Here is a 13,254-nt window from a genome sequence, read left to right as displayed (position 1 = left end):
CCCTATTTGCGAAGATGATGGTGAGCTGCCTTCATGAACCGCTGCAGTCCATGTGGTGTAGGTACACCCACAGTGCTGTGAGAGAGGGAGTTCCAGGTTTTTGCAAGGCTTGTATGTGACTGGGAGGGGAACTTGTAGGTGGTGGTGTTCCCAAGCATCTTCCAGGGGTACAGGTTTGGAAGTTGCTGTCAAAGGAGCCTTGGTGAGTTGCTGCAATGCATCTTGTAGATGGTATACCCTGCTGCCGCTGTGTGTCGGTGGTGGAGGGAGTGAATGTTTGTGAATGGGGTGTCAATCAAGCGGGCTGCTTTGTCCTGGATGGTGTCGAGCTTCTTGAACGTTGTTGGAGGTGCACTCATCCAGGCAAGTGGAGGGTATCCCATCACACACCTGACTTGAGCCCTGTAGACAGGCTTTAGGGAGTCAGGAAATAAGTTACTCACCACAGAATTCCCAACCTCTCACCTGCTCTTGTAGCCACAGTATTTATGTGGCTGGTGCAATAAAATTTATGGTCAGTGGTAACCCCTCAGGATGTTGATAGTGGGAGATTCAGTGACGGTAATGCCATTGAATGTCAAGGGGAGATGGTTAGATTCTCTCTTGTTGGAGATGGTCATTGTTTGGCACTTGTGTAACACAAATGTTGCTGTGAGAGCTTTAATCCCCCTGAGAGGGTAGATAACCTTGGTTGAATGTCTCATGTGAAAGACATACCTCGACCAGCATCCCCTTTAAATTTATTTCTCTTGTGTGTGGCCTGTTTATTTCAACACGCTGTACCTTTAAATTTCTTTTGTGTCATGTGTGGTATGTTAAAGGGGATGAGCAGCCTACATGGTACCTTCCAGTTGCTGCATGACCATGCACACGCACAACTTAGCAGAAACATTCTCTGACAGTGCAGCATTCCCTCAATACTACATTGCAGTGTCAGCCTACATTTGGTGCTGAAGTCTCTGGTCTGTGAATTGAACCCATGAGATTTTCACACTGGATGCCTGGTTCCCCGTGTTTAGAGATTTGGGAACTCCAGCGAAGTAGCATTTCAGTCAGTGTGTAAGTGACCATCACATTGTTGCCTGTTGTTGAACCGAATTCTTGTGTTTTTATTTAGGAGACAATAACTGCTGAAGGTGTTCCAGGTTATTCTAAAAGCACCCTTGCGTCAAGAAAAAAAGTTATTTCTAGCAGCCAGAGAAGATTTATTTTGGAGAAGGAGGTTGAAGGGAAAGGCGCAGGAAAAGAAGATTCCATGCCTGCATGTTTTATTATTGGAGGTAAAAGTTTGTTTGCGCTGGAGAATTCCTTTCTATATTTGTCCTTGGGATGTGGGTGAGTGTCAAACCTGCCCATTCCTCTGAGTGGGTGGTCACAAGCCTTTTCCTTGAATAGCTACAGTCCATGTTTGGTGAAAATGTTCTCAATAGCGTTGGGTAGGGGAATCCTAGATACTAGTCCAGTGATGATGATAGAGCCATGATACATGTTTGAGTCAGGACCCTTCATAAATTGCTGCAAAGCATCCTGGAAATTGGACATTCTACTGCCATGCTGTAATAAAACTGGAAAAATTAATGTAATTACTAACTAATTTTATAAAGGAATCTTTTTTGTGGTCAAACACCTACTGACGCAGTGAGATTCAACACTGACTGGGTTGGAGCTGGACAGATGGTGAGGTTATGCCCAAAAAGGAGACAGATGTAGATTGAGAAACCAAGAGACATAAGCAGGGGAAAGCAATCCAAAAAGGACCCCACAGGGAGACAGGGCTTCTATATTAAATATACTTTGTTTTTTAACAGGTGTTTCCACTGACAAATCTGGAGCGAAGGAGTACATTGATCAGCAGCGATATTTATTCTTGCTACAGGTATGGGAACTTTTCACAATACTTTTGTTTCTTGATAGTGTAATTTCTTCACCCCTGAAAATTACGTCAGGATCTGGATGGGTGAGTAACCCCCAGCAGTTGCTTCTGACGCAGCCAATATGCAAACTTTGTGTTGCCTGCTAATTTAAATGATTGCAGCATGCAGCCAGTATTAAATGTGCTGTTGATTAGCTGTGCATCTGAGCAGAGGGCACAAAATCATGAGAGAATGGTACAAGTTCAAACTAGCTTGGACCTCTTAAAGGGGAGGTGCATTTTGGCTGGAGCAGGTGCCATTCCAAAAGATTTTGACCTGGGAAAGACACAAGAATGACACAACGTGGTTTTCCAATGCTGCACTAGAATTCTTGGTGCAGGAAGTGGAGAGGAAGAAAAAAGTCATCCAGCATAGTGGGCCCTCCAGACAAATCTGCAGCAGGAGCAGATACTTGTGGCAGTCAATGCCAAGAGTTTAACTTTTAGGACCTGGTGTCCTCTAGTGCCACAAGAAACTCATTGACCTCACACGAGTGGTCAAGATCAGTGAATATATCTTCAAATGTCATATCCCACCCACTGCACCACTAGCCTCACACTGTTCAATGCACCATTAAACCCCACCACTCACCAACGACAACCTCTATCAATCAGGACTCATATACTAAGATTCATAGCTTCACCCCACCCTTACACACTCGCATTGCTGCAAGTCTCACACCCACAGCACACAGTTTGCACACATTGCCAACTATTCATTCATGACAGCCACATCACTCAAACACATTGCTGCACACTCATTGGCACACTTCCCTCTCTCTTACAGGACAAGATGGTGTGTAACTGAAGGTAGCGACACCTAAACAGTGAGGGACAGACGTTTCCTTATCCCCGATGGAGGAGACAGTACTGTCCATAACTGGAGTGACCATCAATGAAACCATTGATAATACACTCATTCTTAACTCTCCTTTTCAAATCCCACTTCTCCCTCATGCCACACTCTCTTCTGATTTACAAGTTGCAGATAGTGTAAGCATACACCTTGTTTCCCCCTCCTCTCTCCTCACCACAACCATATCTTTGTGATTTTCTCCTTTCAGATGCTAAGGAACTGCAAGCTGGGCAGGCAGAGGTAGAAGAGCAGGATACTCATGATGAAAAAGGAACACGATCACTCACTCTAACCCTCACAGCCACTGGCTCCGATACTGATACTGAGCCTTATTTAGAGGGTAGCTTAGAGGTGGGACCTGCTGCGATGGATCACCAGGCACCAGTGAGCTGCAGCCAGGGCTTGGGGCAATGGTAGCACAGGGGTCAGCTCGTCAGAAGATGGGTGTACACAAGTTCTGCTGAAGAGGACTTGGATGAAGAAATTGATAGACTGGCCTTCAGAATTCTGATGGGAGCGCACCATGAAATGCTTGCAGGGCTGCCAGAAAGCCTGTGGTTACTGTCAAGAAGCATGAAGGATTCCAGATTCCTTTACACAGAACTTGGAGCCCATTACCAGCATGAAAGTGTTGGCCAATTAGCACATCCGATCATGCAGCAACTGATGGCTAGAGAGGCCACTGTCAGAGCTCAGGAATACTGTACCACCACCATGCCTCGCGCATATGTATGCAGAAAAATGGTTACGAACTTAAGGTGAGGCCTTAAACCAGATTCCATTTTATATATCATCCAGGGGTGCAGGGTGTTTGGGTTTTGAAATGCAACAGTACTACATATCCTAACTGGCTTGCTGTAGTCATGTGACCTCTGCATGAGGCAATCTCTCTGTAAGCTGCCATTTTAGCCTGTCTTTATTGAACTGATCTATGAGAAAGCACTGCAATCTTTGAATAGGAAACATGGTATCAGGAATGGGATTTAAAATAGTTTTAAAATCCTGGGACTGCTACAGAGAAGCCACAGCTCAGAAAGACACACGGAATTGTTCAAATCTGCTGAAAAAAGAGAAGAAAAAGCAAAGATACAAACCGAAAGCAACAAATAAAATACTGGGTGAGTTAACTTGGCTGTAAACTTTCCCCTCCCTGCTCCTGTTGAAATGAGAGGTGATATGTGATAGTACTAGCAGATTTTCCACTTGCAATGGCTAAACTACAAGATTGCAACAGATTTGATTAACAAGCCAGAGCCGATAAGAGTAGCCACACTTCTAACACTGCTGGAGAGGGACTGCTACAAATTGTATTCCACCTTAAATCTATCTGACGAACAAAGGAAACAGATGACAGAGATTTTGAAAGCCTTGCACACACATTTTGAGCCCTAAGTGACTTATGAACGCTATGTACTAGAGCTCAAGGTGGAAAGGAAAACACAAATCGGTAGGTGACTACGCTAACCCAGCTTGCAGAATCATGTGAATTCAGGCAACGAAAAGATGATCTGATTAAAGATAGAATTCTCCTAGGCTTACGAGACCCCTCAGTGAGAGCAAGTCAACTGCAAGAGGAGAAGCTTATGCTCAGGAAAATGATAGACATGTGTAGGAATGCGGAGCTTGTAAAACGTCAGTTGGAGAACATGTATGGCAGAACAGACCAGGAGATACATTATGCTAAGAGACTTTTCCAGGCCAAAAGAGCAGAACAATCGCAGACAAAGGGTAGGATGCAAATACTGCAGACGACATCGTACAAAGGAAAAGAAGGATTGCCCAGCGTGGGGAAAGCAGCGTTTTAACTGCAAGAAGCCGAATCATTTCGCACACAAGTGTTTAGCTAGAAAGAAGCAAAACAAGCCTATACAGATGGCCACTAGAGATATCAACAGAAGAATCTGATGAAACACTATACATGATACAACAGGTTGGTTCTGTCAAGTCTATAGGTGACAAATGGTTTGTGACTGTTACAATGATGACCGTAGAAGGAGAGTATCAAGTGAACAAAAAGTGTCGACACTGGTGCATCATGCAACATCGTGACCTTCACAGGCCTGTGCGAAGTGTCTCAACACGTTGATCCAAAATTGAAGCCCTCGAAAGTAAGTTTGAGGCTATATGATAACTCATACCGAGAGGACAAATTAGCCTGAGAGCCCAATGCAATGGTAAGAAGGAATATTTAGAGTTCCAGATCATAAATGGAATGCAACAGCCATTCATCCCAGCAAACCTAAAGCTAGGACTGGCAACCCTGAACATGCCAACAGAGGTTTACAATGTGTTGCAGCACACAACATCATTGACTGCTAAACAGATCCTAGAGGAGTACAAAGATGTGTTTACAGGGTTGGGATGTCTGCCCGGAGAATATTATCTCAAAGTAGATATGAGTGTAAGATGGACACTGGTGGTAACTATTTAGCAAAATTTTTGCCTAATTTGTCATCAGAGTGTGAACCATTGCGCAAACTCACTTCCAAAGAGGTACAGTGGTATTGGAGCACAGGACAAGAAGCAGCATCACTAAAATCAAACAACTAGTGACAAGTGCTGAAGTGCTATGACATCAATGAGGAACTCACCTTGCGGTGTGTACCATTAAGATACCTGCACGATTTAAAGGCTGTATATACAATGCAAATGCAGAGACTGACTAGTAGAACAAGCAGTTAACAATTCATGAGAACAGTGAGTAACTTGGGTAACTCACAGTTACACATGATTGTGCATGCAAATGTGTCTTCTCATTAGGAAAAGGAGGGATCTTCATTATGAAAAAGGGGATGTTTGGATTTTGAAATGCAACAGTACTACATGTCCTGTCTGGCTTGCCTTAGTCATGTGACCTCTGCCATGAGGCGCTCTCTCTCTCTCTCTCTCCCCCCCCACTCCCCCCTCCCTAAACTGCCATTTTAGATCAGTTCAATAAAGACAGACTGTGAGAAAGCACTGCTGTCTTTAGAGCTCAGGAATACTGTACACTCTCCGCTACCAAGCCTCACGCATGTGCAAATGGAAAAATGATTACAAGCTTAAGGCCAGGCCTTAAACTGGATTCCATTTTACATAACATCCAGGGGTGCGGGAGAAGTAGTTTACAGGTACACCCAGCAATGAAACTCACTGAAACAATATCAACACACACCTGAAAACAGCCATGTTCAGCGAGAGTTTTGTTTAGTCAGCATCATAACAGAAAAATTAAACCTTTTCTTTGTCCTTAAAGGGAACGGGCATTTCTCTCTACAAGGACTGGCTGGTATGGTGGCCATTTTGGAATCATCCAACCTCTAATCTTCATTGGTTAATAGCAATGTCATTTAAAATGATTTACTGTAAATTGTGGCATTAACATCGATCCAGTGCATAAGACAACCCCATCATGTTTTTGCTTATATTCAGCATATGAGTCGACCCATACTTTTCAGCCATGACATGCTATACTCGCATTAGTAGTCAGCCTCCATTTTCCATCCCAAAAACGCATTTTTTACTTATCAGTACTTCATTGGCTGCAAGGGATCAAGCAGGCGATATGGGCTGTGTTACAAAGATGCATGGGAGTTTAAGATGCCCACACGGAGCAGACCCCGCCTGGCAAACGACAAAGATGTTGACCACCTAGGTGGTCACTTTTATACTTGGTGTATGAGTTGACCCCTTTTTTTTCCTGAGGATTTTTTTTTGAGGCTTCAAAGGTTGACTTGCATGCTGACATCTACGGTATATTGGTTGGCGAGTGCCTGTGAACAAATATCTTTATGGACCTGCCTCAGGCTGGGTATTTACAAATTCAAAATGCTGGACATTGGACAGACCTGCCGAAAGCTGGACTCTCCAGTACAAAAGCAGACAAATGGGCACCCTCCGGATGGCCGATGTCTCAACTTCCATTGCAGCGCAAGGAGAAGCCATCCAGGGTCGGGGTGCTGCAATAGAAGCTCAGATTGAGGTTAGGCAATATCAGTTTGCCGCACTCAAGCTCAGACTGCTGCTACCATAGCTGAGGATACCAGTGTTCAAAGGGCCTTGCAGCAGCCCAGCATTCTGTCCCCAACAGATTATTGGGATCGCTGAAGCACTGCCTCAGGAGAGTGGCAGTGGCTCAGTAGGGCTGCCAACTGTGATTTAAATGTATTCCTGGAGGTTTCAGCACTACTTGACCCCCATGCTGTAGCCCTTAGTCGGCCAACACATCCGTCCTTGTGATGTACTGCCTTCCTACGCCAATTGGAAAGCAAAAAGACTCATTATCCAATTGGATGATGCTTGACTGTCAGCCAAACAACCTTTTCCCCCATTTTCAATATTTTTATATCTGGTAAAGAGAAATGTTCAAAGAAATTGACAAAAAACAAACTTTTTCAATGCTTTTTAAAAAATTTATTCTTTCATGGGATGTGGGTGTCACTGCCCAGCCCAGCATTTGTTACCCATCACTAATTGCCCTTGAGCTGGGTGGCTTGCTAGGTATTGCAGAGGGCAGCTAAGAGTAAACCTCGTTGCTGTAGGTCTGGAGTTTCATGTAGGCCAGACAAGGTAAGAACAGCAGATTTCCTTCTCATAAGGACATTAATGAACTGGATGGGTTTTTACAACAATTGATGATATCTTCTTTCAACTTCAGATTTTTTTATCAATTAAATTTAAATTCATGTAGCTGCCATAGTGGAATTTGAACCAGTGATCCCAGAGGATTCGCCTAGGCTTCTGGATTATTACTCCAGTGATATTACCACTACGCCACCATCTCCCCAGAGTTGGTCTTCAATTCCCAGAGACTCCAGGCTAATCCTGGAGGGTTGGCAACCCTATGGCTCAGTGGGGCACACACCTGCAGCCCTGTCTCTGAGGGTGATCCTCCTGCTACTGCTGCGCCAGTATGTCTGCTGTTGCCTATCAGCCAGCCAGTACAGACTATTGGTGCCCATGTCAAGATGATGCAGTGCAAAGCTGGGCCTTCTAGGTCCAGAGCAACTCAAGGTAATCCTGCAAGGCCATCTGCAGTCTCCCCAACTGAACATCAATGGCCTTCCACCAGCCATGCAGCAGCCACTGGGGAAACAATGTGTAGGAGCACTAGGACAGGCAAAGCCAAATGGAAGGGCAAATTGTTGACTTGTGTTTGGAATATTGGATAGTTTGAGTTATAAATTTGGTTTGGAATGTTTGTTTGGTCGTGGCTTTTATTTCAGTATTGTGACCAAGAGGACACTGTGATGGTCATTATCAGGGTGAAGGTGAGATGTTGGGCTGTTGGTCAATGAAGAATTTGGATTGCATTCAGTGGTTATCACAATCAAATGAGTCAGTCATGGACCTCGCATCCAGAAAGATCTGTCTTAGTTACCTCTTTCCTTCCGTCACCTCCCTTCCTCCTCTCCAGATGGTTGTGGTGCAGCTTGTGGTATAGTATGATGGCGAGGTTGTTCAGCATGCAGCACATCACCACTTGATATGAGCTCTGCTGAGAGCTGCAGGACTCCTCAGTGCGTTTCAGGCAGTTGAACCATTGCTTGAGCACCTCAATGGTCTGCTATGTCGTGTTTTGTGTGGCAGAATGGCTTTTGTTGTACGCACATTGCTCTCGTGTGTGTGGGTTACACATTGGAATCATGAGCCATGTCATCAAAGGAAAGCCACTGCTGCTCAGTAGCCTCCCTGAAATTTGTCATGATGGCTCAATTGTAGCTGGTACAATGAACAGTCACAGAATGAAGGCACAATAACTGCCACTAGGATCCCAACCATTGACCTACATGATACACTGAGTATGGTCACTCACCAGTTAAACATGAGGGAGTGGAATCCCTTTTGGTTGTGGTATACCTTGCCTACAAAGCAACATATGTGTGGTCAATGTCACTTTGCACCATGGGAAAGCCTGCAGTCCCTGCCATGCTGCATGCTCGCTCTGCCTGCTCCGCCACGCAGGCCCTGTGTATGTATTTGATCATTGTGCATCTGCTGGCTTTCTAGGTACTTTCTGTTCCTAATGGGCACTACAAGTTTTCGCATGTGTTTCCTGTTGTCACATTTTTACTGTAGCATTTTCCTGGTTGGCTCAAAGTAAAAACAAATAGAAGGGGTAGAGAATCAAAGGAAAAATTATAATGAGACAAGTGAGCTCTTCTGAAATCCTTCCAAACGTTTTTTTAAAAGTCAAAGGAAAAAAGTGAGCTAATAGAATTGCTCAAAATGCATTTTTTTAAAAAAAAACTGACTCTTTTTCAATAACCGAAATTTCTAATGTCCAAATTAAAGGCCGGAATTTTGCGGCCCCTCCTGCCGGTGAGATCTTCCGGTCCAGCTGAAGCCTTTTGAATGGTTTGCCACATTTTCCAGCCCCGTCCATGCTGCAACAGGGCCAGAAAATTCCACCCAAAGTTTCTAACAAAATATGGATATCTAAAGATTGTGTCATTTTTACAGCAATAGATCTTCTCACTGAAATGTATTTTAATATCTTGGTTAAAATTTTTATTTCAAGGCTTAGCCTGTCTCGAAAATCTAGGGCTGAATCTTCTGGCTGGCGTGTGGGTGGCAGAGTCCGCAAGCCAGCGCTTAAAATGTCGCGCAAGCGTCCCGACGTCAGTGCGCAGCATCGCGATATTTCGGTCGGCGGGCACGCTGTGCAGCGGGACACGTGCCCACCATTAATTAAAGGCCTTGTTAAGGCCATTAACTCTCCAATCGACCAGGATTTTGAGGGGCCCATGCGAACTTCGGCTCGGCGCATGGGCCCAACGGGCAGGCAGGTAAGTGATATTTTTACAAACCTCATCCAGTGGCGGGATGAGGTTTGATGTCGGATTTAAAAATGTTTAATAGAGGTTTTGTGTACTTCATTAACAAGTCCCATCTCGTGTGACATTTTCACATGAGGGGGACATGTTAATGAATTTTTTATTGTTCTATTTTTAATATTTGACAGCCTTTCAGCGATCTCCCTGAGGCAGCACTTTCCCCCAGACCAGGTGAACAGGAGTTAACAACCACAAATGTGCTCTTTGAGCAAGAGAAGTTTTCAGGACAAACCAGCATGTACTAGTTGGTTTCTCTGAGTTAAAACTGAGAGGTGTTCTCTTGCCCCGTGAGGATTTTAAACTCTCAAAGCTTTATTTCTGGTACTTTACACATTTGAAATATGAATAATTGTTTTTCTAGTATAAACTGCTTAGCTTTAACCTCACATGCTAACAGGTAGGAACATGGCAGCTAGTTGTGGAATCGGAGAACCAGACTGCACAGGGACCATTTGGTCCAAGGTGTTTATTCCAGCTCCTTCAAGCAGCCAGCCAATAGGTCCCTATCTACTGCTCTTTTCCCAGAGCCTGACCAACTCTTTTTTTCAAGCATATATCCATTCCCCTTTCGAAAGTTATGACTGAAACTGCTTCCAAGACCCCTTCAGTTAGTGTATTCCATTTCATCATAATTCACAAGGTAAAAACATTTCTCCACCTGGATTTTTGGCTGTTTATTTTATATCTGTCTCCTCTGGTTACTAATATTCCTCCCACTGCAAACCGTTTTGCTCCACCTAATCTATCAAAATCCTTCATATTTTTGAGCATCCATATTAAAGCTCCCATTAATCTTCTCTGCTCTAATGAGAACATTCTCAGCTGAGATTGCAACAACAGAAATTGCGAGCACCACTCAGCAGGTCAGGCAACGTCCACATGAATGATCTTTTATCAGAATCTGCTGAGTGTTTCCAGCATTTCCTGTTTTTATTTCAGATTTGTAGTATCTGCAATATTTTGCTTTTGTCTGACTTTTCTAGTCTCTCCATCTAACTGAAGTCCCTCATTCCTGGAACCATTCTAGTCTTCTGCACCATCTTTCCTAAAGTTTGGGACCAAGAATTGGCCTGTCCAGCGATTTTATAAATGTCTACCATAACTTCCTCGCTTTTTGTGATGGTCTGAAAGGCCAATTAAGGCCTCATTTTTCTAGATCACCTTACCCCTGGAGGCTGCCAGAACCTTATCAATACCCTAGTGCTCACTTCCCAAGATGTTCCCTACTCCCCAATTACCTCCCACCCCCACTCCTCCCACTTCCTCATCCCTGCAATGATGCCAAAGCTGCTAGGTTACTCCTGTCCCTCAGCCAATTCTCCAAGAACTCCTTTCCACGGTGCTCCCAGATCACAGGACCCACTATCTCCCTCTCAGAATAATACTAGACACTGAACTTGCCCAAACCTGCTCCTGCCATCACCAGGGGCACCCCCACCTCCCAAAAAAAACTTTTCTGCACCCCCAGAAATTCAATTATACATATATATGTTAAAGTACAAAATTCGACCTCACACTTGTAACATGCTGCAATTATCAAATAACCACATGAATATAGTGATTTATTAGGAGTTCCTCTGTAAATGACCTCAGATACAAATTGAAATGCTGGGCTTTACATAATTTTTTTCGTTCTGCATATTATATAAAAGCAAGTTCAAATTGCCTTGGCTGATTCTAATAATGAATTCATTGCAAGGGTCTTTTGTTGCCCTCCCTTCTCCATTGGGGAGGGCTTTCAGACCATCACAAAAAGCAAGTCCTGGCCTGTTTCATGATTAGCCAGATTCTCTGTCACTTATGTGGCGGTTGCTGACACAAGTACATCCTGGGAGCCAAGGCCAACTGCCTGGTTGAATCACTGCAGCAGAGTGTGAGTGGTATAAGAAACCCTATGAGTTCGAGACTGGATTCTTGCACTGGCGCAGGCTCCTGACAAAGTTTAACGAAGGTGTTTCCCACACACAACAGTGAACAGTATCATTCAGAACAATTTTTTAATATATCTTTAATCATGTACAGAAGTTATTTCCTGTAGTAAATCCTCTGCAGCAAAATGGATAAGAAAGATTTGTAGGGCAGAAATTCAATTAATAAAATCTGGAATTGAAAGCTAGTCTCAGTAATGGTGACCATGAAACTACCATCAATTGCCGTAAAAACCCATCTGGTTCACCAATATCCTTTAGGGAAGGAAATCTGCTGTCCTTACCTGGTCTGGCCTACATGTGACTCCAGATCCACAGCAATGTGGTTGACTCTAAAATATCCTCTGAAAATGGCCAGTAGGCCACTCAGCTCAAGGGCAATTAGGGATGGGCAACAAATGCTGGCCTTGCCAGCGATGCCCACATTCCATGAAATAATTTTTTTATAATTTGCTAGTTTGTCCTCGCTATCCCTGTTTTGTTTTAAAAATTGTCCTTTGGTAACACTGGAGAGACATGCATTTATTGCCTTTAACTTGTAGTCCCAAAAATATTAAGAGTCAATCACAGTTCAAAGAACTGGAATCACCTATGTGCCCAGTACAACAGTAAGTATGACAGATGTCCTTCCCTGAAGGACATAGTAAACCAGTGGGGGGTTTTAACAGCAATCCGAGAGCTTTCAAATTGTGCTTACCCACAAGTTATTGACTAATTTAATTTCCCAACATGGCATGGTAGGTTTTGAACTTGCGACCTCTTGAGTTTCTGGTCCAGCACCTTAATTACTAGGTTCAGTATCTGCTCCCGTACTGCCCAGACCCAAGAGCCTTTCAAGTGGCATGTTGCCAAATCAGTTCAGTTATGATTTGTTGCTCTTTGTTTGAAATTTGAGCCAATTAGTGAAAGTATGACACTGAAATGTAGGTGTATGATAAATGCTGTAAATTGTATGGATATAATGAGATTTTAAATCCACTCAATTGCCAAATAAATAGATTGTGCTGCTCAACTTCAAATGATCGGGCCTGATTAATTTATACAGACAATGGCAATCTGTCTATCTACTGAAAGTCCCTAATTCAAACTCTGTTGGTTGTCTGTAGTATACGTTAGGAGTGAAAGAAAAATCGATAGCAGCCTTGGAACAAACAACCCACGAAAACCAGCAACAGCTGCTTGATGACGAAAAGCAATTCACGCAAAATAAAATCGCCATTGAAAATTTAATGGTGGAAAGTCAGAGTAGGAGAACAGAGGCATTGTTACGGTACTTTAGGAGTGGTAGTCATTTGTTGAATTGAGTAATTGTTTAAAAATAATTAGCTCATAGCCTGGCATTATTGAATGAGTGGGTGCTTACATGATTTAAAACTGACAACACTCTGTAATGTAGCACACAGAAGAGATTAGACGGATTTTTGATCTACACTGGAATCAAAGGTTATGGGGGATAGGTAGGAAAGTGGAGTTAAGGCCAAAATCACATCAGCCATGAGGCAGGCTTGATGGGCTAAATGGGCTACACTTGACCCTATTTCTTATGATATGATTAAGCCTGTAGTTGTCAGTCATTTTTTCACTTATTCTTTTCATGTTGCTCTTTTAGTTTCCGACACCTTTACTTTCTCTCTGACTCCCAATGGGTGGCTTGTACACTCTCCCTTATTGTCAAACCTACCTGCTTCTTCAAGGGAGCTGATGCCTCCTCAGCTGCTCCCTTTGGTGCCACTCCCACCACCT

The 13,254-nt window shown here is 43.6% G+C and overlaps 1 protein-coding gene across 1 annotated transcript in view; it reads left to right on the top strand.

Annotated features, from left to right (window-relative positions):
* Positions 1 to 1,178: 1,178 nt before the first annotated feature.
* LOC144687078 (uncharacterized) overlaps positions 1,179 to 13,254 on the top strand; it is a 60,687-nt gene continuing 48,611 nt past the window's right edge. The window contains exons 1-2 of the mRNA XM_078552842.1: positions 1,179 to 1,280; positions 1,809 to 1,876. The gene's annotated coding sequence lies outside the window, so the exon portion shown is untranslated. The remainder of the gene's footprint in view (positions 1,281 to 1,808; positions 1,877 to 13,254) is intronic.

Source organism: Cetorhinus maximus, chromosome 12 (assembly GCF_964194155.1).
Source record: "Cetorhinus maximus chromosome 12, sCetMax3.hap1.1, whole genome shotgun sequence".
Lineage (NCBI taxonomy): Eukaryota > Metazoa > Chordata > Chondrichthyes > Lamniformes > Cetorhinidae > Cetorhinus > Cetorhinus maximus.
Note: the sequence above shows the minus strand (reverse complement) of the source record. Positions and strands in the feature narration are given on the sequence as shown.